At 45.7% G+C, this 6,965-nt stretch overlaps 1 protein-coding gene across 1 annotated transcript in view; it reads right to left on the reverse strand.

The window, feature by feature from the left end:
- LOC143287275 (uncharacterized) overlaps positions 1 to 2,818 on the reverse strand; it is a 29,430-nt gene extending 26,612 nt beyond the window's left edge. The window contains exon 1 of the mRNA XM_076595221.1: positions 2,706 to 2,818. The gene's annotated coding sequence lies outside the window, so the exon portion shown is untranslated. The remainder of the gene's footprint in view (positions 1 to 2,705) is intronic.
- Between the last annotated feature and the right edge of the window lie 4,147 nt (positions 2,819 to 6,965).

Below are 6,965 nucleotides of genomic sequence, written 5' to 3' on the forward strand. Positions count from 1 at the left end.
TGTAAACACTTTTCCTTTAAATATCTCACAAACTCCTTCCAAAGTTGGCCATAACTTTTTGTTTGAAAGTTGCACGCGACAATCACACCTGTACGTTCCCAAAACAGCTTTGTGGTGACAGGTACACGAGAAACACCTGGACTGATGACATGAGGCCAGAAGAAAGGGAGGCTGCGGGCTTGATGGACTGGTGCTGAACGCACCCACTGGGGGGACGGCTGGTCTACATGTCTCTGGAGACACGCCGTCTCTCAGACACGCGGGGCTAAAAAAAGCAGTAAGTGGGCTCTTTGTCTTGCCCGTCCCTCGGAGTTTTAAGTGATTAACATTAGTTGCTTATAATTGAAATGGTTGGGAGTTTGTTTTGTTTGTTTTTTTAAAAAATTTAGATTTTTTTTTTTTTTGGGGGGGGGGGAGGGGGGTTCTTTTTCTTAACATTTTTTTAACATTTACATTATGCAAGTAAATACTTTCAATCAAAACGAGACAAAAGAGAAACTGAAACATAAGCAAAACACACACACACACACACACACACACACACACACACACACACACACACGTACGTAACACAGTCACGTTTTGCTGTTTAAAAGTTTATATCTGTTAGTCAGAACTACATAGCCATAAAATGTATAGAAACTGGGCTACAGTTCATTGACATTTTGTGCGCGCGTGCGCGCGAGCGCGCGAGCGTGCGTGTAGTAGTAGTAGTAGTGGTAGTGGTAGTGGTGGTGGTGGTTCATTACATCCTTCCAAAACGGTTATCCGTTTATTGTATGACAAAATTTGCATATTCTGCACCAAAAGATTCAATACTGGTCAACATTTGATACATATTAATAGTAAGGGTCTTCCAGATTGATTCAGGCATTGGTCTTCTCAACCATCTTTTCTTCATTGAAGCAAGAAAACCGACTCTAAACATTTATCATTCCTAGACCACCCTCGCTGTATTGATTGTATACAACAGACTTTCTAATTTCACTTGTTTTGCCATTCCATGAAAACGAGAATCATTTTTCTGAGGCAGTGATATATTGTACATGGGGATCAGGTAAAGTGATTAAAAGATGCACACGTTTCTTAGAATACTAAGATCTTAATTAAAACTTTTTTTTTTCCAAAAGGGGTTATTTGTTTATTCCATTGGAAGTATGTTGAACAAATAATAATAATAATGTTTTGCAAAATGAAAGAAAACAAGAAAGTACATAAAGATTTATAGATATGTTTTGAAATATATATCGCTTTCTTTTCTATCACCAAAGTCGTGGAACAAGCTCCCTGGTAACCTCTGTTATTTCGAACTCCCTTGCATCTTTCAAATCTGGTCTCAAAACTCACCTCTTCCCTCAAGCGATAAGTTCAGTTGTGGCAGGTTCACTTCCTTTGCGTTAGTTCTGTTTGACTATGTGTGTATATGTGTATGTTTACATCAATGTATATGAATGTGTATTTGTGGTTTTTTTGTTTTGGTTTGTGTGTGTGTGTGTGTGTGTGTGTGTGTGTGTGTACGCGCGCGCGCGCGTGCGTCTGTGTGTGTTTGTGCGTGCCTATGTGTGCGTATGGGTGGCAGATAGCTGCTATGTACATGTGCGTGTTAATGTGTGTGTGTGTGTGCAAGTCACATTTTGGTGTGTGAACGCGAGTGTTTTCTTGTAAATCACATACAGCCGATATCTGGATAGTGTGCTATATATGTGTCCATTATAATTATTATTAAAGTTGGCCGTCCGAAGCAGAACTGGCGGAGAAGCATTGAGGCAGAGACAAGGGCGGCCGGAATGACGTGGGCCGAACTGAAGAGGACCAGCCAGAGCCGGGTGCGTTGGAGGAGTGTTGTTGCGGCCCTATGTTCCCCACGGAATCAAGAGGAATAAGTCAAGTAAGTCATAATTATTATTTTTATTATTATTATTATTATGCTTGAATGATTTTGATGTATGAGTTGAAGTCATGTGGAAAAGTTTTTTTTTCAGTCATATTGCCGGCTTTGCAGAAAGAGACTGAGAAGAATTGTTATTTTATGCGAGAACGTGTATGCTCGTCTGCGTGAGCGGACGCGCGAACGCTACTCAGATAGGTGAAACAAAACTAAAAAAAAAAAAAAAATTAAAAAAAAAATAATAATAAAGGGACGTAACAATTACCAGGAAACGTCTTACAAACTGAGGATTGCCTCCCTTCAACCACTAAACGACCAGATGGGAATTTGTTCATTTTAGTCATATGGCCGGCTTTACAGAAAGACACAGGTGGAGAGGGGGTTTTTTTATGCGTGAGCGTGTATCTTTGTCTGCGTGTGCGCATGCGCGATCGCACAGAAGTGAGCGCGAATATATTCTTGGTTGGATTGGGGAAAAAATAAGATAAAATAATTAAAGAGGGGACGTAACGTCTACCAAGAAACACGTCTTGATTAGTATGGATTGCCTCCCTTATACCACGCGAACAGCAAACCCGCCTTCCTGTTCATGTAATCGTCGATTTAAAACGAATGCAAGAAGAAAGTTAAGGGAATAAGTGCCACTTAGATTTTTCTCCGTTAAAATATAGGAGTTAGATCGGAGAAGCCTAACAGTATCGAGAGATTATCATTATACCAGGGGGAGGAAAAAGTGTTTCAATCCACTAAAATCGCTACCGGGACACGTATCGGGATTTCCCGAAGAATAACACACTAATAATTCTAATAAACTTACCTCAATTTTGAACGCCACACACATACGATCAATACAAACTTTACACAAACGACAGGTTTCAGAAAAACAAACGAGGTGCTTCGGGATCCCTGGCTGAAATGAATTGGGAATGACTGCCCAAGCCGCTTTATGATTTCGTTTTTATCGGTCGTAAGTTGCTATATTTAGCTCGAACGATCGTCACTGTGATTGTACGCTGTGACTGCGGACGTGTATTTGACTGACGTGGAGGAAAACTGTGTCCGGGAACTCTGACCTCTTACTTTCTCTGTCTTTGTTTCTCTGTCTGTTTGACTAAGCGCGTTGGGTTACGCTGCTGGTCAGCCACCGATGTGGTGGTGTAGCGTATATGGATTTGTCCGAATTGAACGCAGTGACGCCTCCTTGATCTACTGATACTGATATTCTGTGTCTGTCTCTGTTGGTGTCTGTTTAAACGTCTGTCTCCACCCCCCGCCCGAACCCCCCCCCCCTCCTCTCTCTCTTCTGTAGTATGAACGCTTCAGTTTTAAGGCGGGTACTGGATGAAATAAAACGTACTTCTGTATAACTTTAGCACTTGTGTGTGTGTGTGTGTGTGTTTCTTCTGCTTCTTCTTTTTCAGCTCTTTATTTTTATTTTTGTTTATTTTTGGGTTTTTTTGTTGTTGTTTTTGGATACTTTATTTCATTTATTTTTATTATTTATTTTTGACTCGCTTGTGTAAACAAAGTGAGTCTGTTTTAACCCGGTGTTCGTTTGTGGTGTGTGTGTGTGTGTGTGTCTGTGTGTCCGTGGTAAACTTTAACATTGACATTTTCTCTGCAACTACTTTGTCAGTTGACACCAAACTTGGCATAAAAATAGGAAAAATTCAGTTCTTCCAGTCATCTTGTTTAAAACAATATTGCGCCTATGGGATGGGCACAAAAATATAAAGAATGAAGCCTAATTATATGCAAACTGCATTTACTGTTATATTCATATTTTTTGTATTCTCTAAACTTGGCACTTTGATCTGATATTCTGATCCAACAGCTAGAGCAGTCATTATCATTTTTTGTTCAAACAGGAACTTCTTTTGCTAAGCATGGAAGTTTTATTTATTTTGCAAACGTTTTGGTGCAGATAGTAAAAAAGGGAAATTACTCTGTAATGCTAGGGGAGTTAATTTGCTTTAAACTGATCTTTCTCATCTTAAACATTACATTTTGAAATTATACCCGATACATAAAAAGCTTGGATTTTTTTTTTTAAGTGTATCACAAGTGAGTCTTGAAGGCCTTGCCTCTCTTGATTTTATTTTATCGTTTTGTTTTTTTTCTCAAGGCCTGACTAAGCACGTTGGGTTACGCTGCTGGTCAGGCATCTGCTTGGCAGATGTGGTGTAGCGTATATGGATTTTACCGAACGCAGTGACGCCTCCTTGAGCTACTGAAACTGATACTCTGCTCCTCACTGTCTCTCTTCTCTCTCTTAGTTTTCCTCATATCGCCCAGAGAAAGACACCACTTGTTTCATGTTTTATTAATTTGTGCGTGCATACATATTCTTCTTCTGCTCTTTGTCTGTCTGTCCATCACACACACACGTGTACTCACGCAAGGAAACGTCGCACACACAGCTACTGTCACACACACACACACATTCAGTCACGTTTTAGTTGTCACATAACGCTGTCACATAGCTGGCATTACCTGCACAGGAATGAATTATGACGTGGAGCGTTAGGCAAGACAGGAAAAGGCGTTGGCTTGAAGTTTGTCCTCTGTTAATCATCTCTTCCTGCTCACCGCCACACACTCTTTTTGAAACCCTTTTCAAGGGATATACAACAATATAATGACACGGGTACTGTTCTAAGTTTGTTAGTGAGAGTAAGCGACGTACTACCCGGCAAGACTGGGGAAAGATTTGCGTTTGAATGCTGTGCCAAATTATGAGCTTTAACTGTTTACTGTGTTTATTTATGTCTTGTAAGATTTATTCTACCTCCGCCACCCACCCCCTACCCCCACACCCCAAGTGTATTGCCAAGTGGGTAGAATTGTAGCAAATCAGATCAATCTGTTGAATTGGGATTAAGCAGTGAATCTGTCAGTCATTCACATAGCGTCACCAGGACAAGCAAAGATTGGTTATTTCAGTTCAACTAGTTGGGGGAGTGAGTGTTGTAGCTTGCATTAGTATGCACAGAATGTTGTGGGAAGGAATAAAACCAGTCAGCACAGCCAGTTCTTAGCTGTCTGCCAGAAAAAAAAACCTGACTGACACAGGGTGACTGACTGATCAGTGATGTGAGGAGCAGGGAAATTCCTGTTGGGCTGTGTGCTGCTTGTAGGTGCTGCTTGTAGGAAGTACTTGAAGTAGGCAGTGTGTGCCGCTTTTGCTAAGTAGGGTGAACTGCTTAGTGTGTTTTGTATTGTAAAGTAAACACTCTATAAATAAAACACTCCATGTGGCCCTGCTATTGATGTGAGGAGAGAGTGAGTGAGTGCATCATTAGTCGATCCTATATCCCCCTGTCTGCTCCCCTCTTCTATTAGAATCGAACCACAACACACTTTCAGAACACAGTTGTTTTTTTACATTATTATTATTATCATTATTCTTATTATTATTGATACTATTACTATTAGTGTGTCTGTCTGCGTATTAAATAAAAATCCAGGCAGTGTCTTATGTGTTTTCTCGATTTGCAGATGTGCAATGGTGGGCCATCTTGGCCCCATTCTCCGAACGCTCTTTGTCGCGTGGGGCGGAGAGAGAGAGGCACAGTGAGGGATGTTTGCACGGTTCACTGCGAAATGAATGTACCCTACCACTCCAAGTTGTTGACTTTCTTCCCTCCCGGTCCCCATCATATTTCACCTGCTGCAGGGAGTCCAGGATGGAGTTCTTTCTTTTTGTTGCACACACACACGGGCTTCCAAGTGCACTAGGTTTTCTTTTACACTCGTGATCTTTTCGTGTAAGATTCTTTTTCTGTTCCCCCGCCAGTCTCTTCACCTTTCCCCCTATCTGTCTGTCTCTCTGCATGTCTGTGTGTGCGTCTCTCTCTCCCCCTCCCTCTCTAATCCACTGGATGAACAAGATTAAGACCCCTCTCTCAAAGAGAAGACAGTCTCATCTGTTTACGGAATGATATGTCATCCAGTTATTATAATATGCAGGGGGGACAGACACGGGGGACGGGGAACGGGGACGGACAAGGGGGACGGGGACAGACACGGGGGACAGACACGGGGGACGGGGACGGACAGGGGGACGGGGAGGGACAGGGGGACAGGGACGGGAACAGACAGGGGGACGGGGACGGGAACAGACAGGGGGACGGGGACAGACACGGGGAGAGACACGGGGACGGACACGGGGGGAGAGACACGGGGACAGACAGGGGGACGGACAGACGCGGGGACAGATACGGGGACAGACCGGGGGACAGACACAGGGACGGACAGGGACAGACACACGGACGGACAGGGGGGACAGATACGGGGACAGGGACAGGGGGACGGGGACAGGGGGACGGGGACAGCGGGACGGGGACAGACAGGGACAGACACGGACACAGGGACAGACACGGACACAGGGACAGACACGGGGGACAGACACGGGGGACGGGGACAGACACAGGGGGACGGACACAGGGGGACGGACAGGGGGACAGACAGGGGGACGGGGACAGACACAGGGGGACAGGGACGGGGACAGACAGGGGGACGGGGACGGGGACAGACAGGGGGACGGGGACAGACAGGGGGACGGGGACAGACACAGGGGGACAGACACGGGGACAGACAGGGGGACGGGGACAGACACAGGGGGACGGGGACAGACACAGGGGGACAGACACGGGGACGGTGACAGACAGGGGGACGGGGACAGACACAGGGGGACAGACAGGGGGACGGGGACAGACAGGGGGACGGGGACGGGGACAGGGACAGACAGGGGGACAGGGACAGGGACAGACACATGGACAGGGGGACAGACACGGGGACGGGGACAGACACGGGGACAGGGACAGGGGGACAGACACGGGGGACGGGGACAGGGGGACAGACACGGGGGACAGACACGGGGGACGGGGACAGACACGGGGGACAGACACGGGGGACGGGGACAGACACGAGGGACAGACAGGGGGACGGGGACAGGGGGACAGGGACAGGGGGACAGGGACAGGGGGACAGACACAGGGACAGACAGGGGGACGGGGACAGACACAGGGACGGACAGGGGGACGGAGACAGGGACAGACAGGGGGACAGGGGGACG

The sequence above is a fragment of the Babylonia areolata genome, chromosome 11, assembly GCF_041734735.1.
Source record: "Babylonia areolata isolate BAREFJ2019XMU chromosome 11, ASM4173473v1, whole genome shotgun sequence".
In the NCBI taxonomy this organism is placed as follows: domain Eukaryota; kingdom Metazoa; phylum Mollusca; class Gastropoda; order Neogastropoda; family Buccinidae; genus Babylonia; species Babylonia areolata.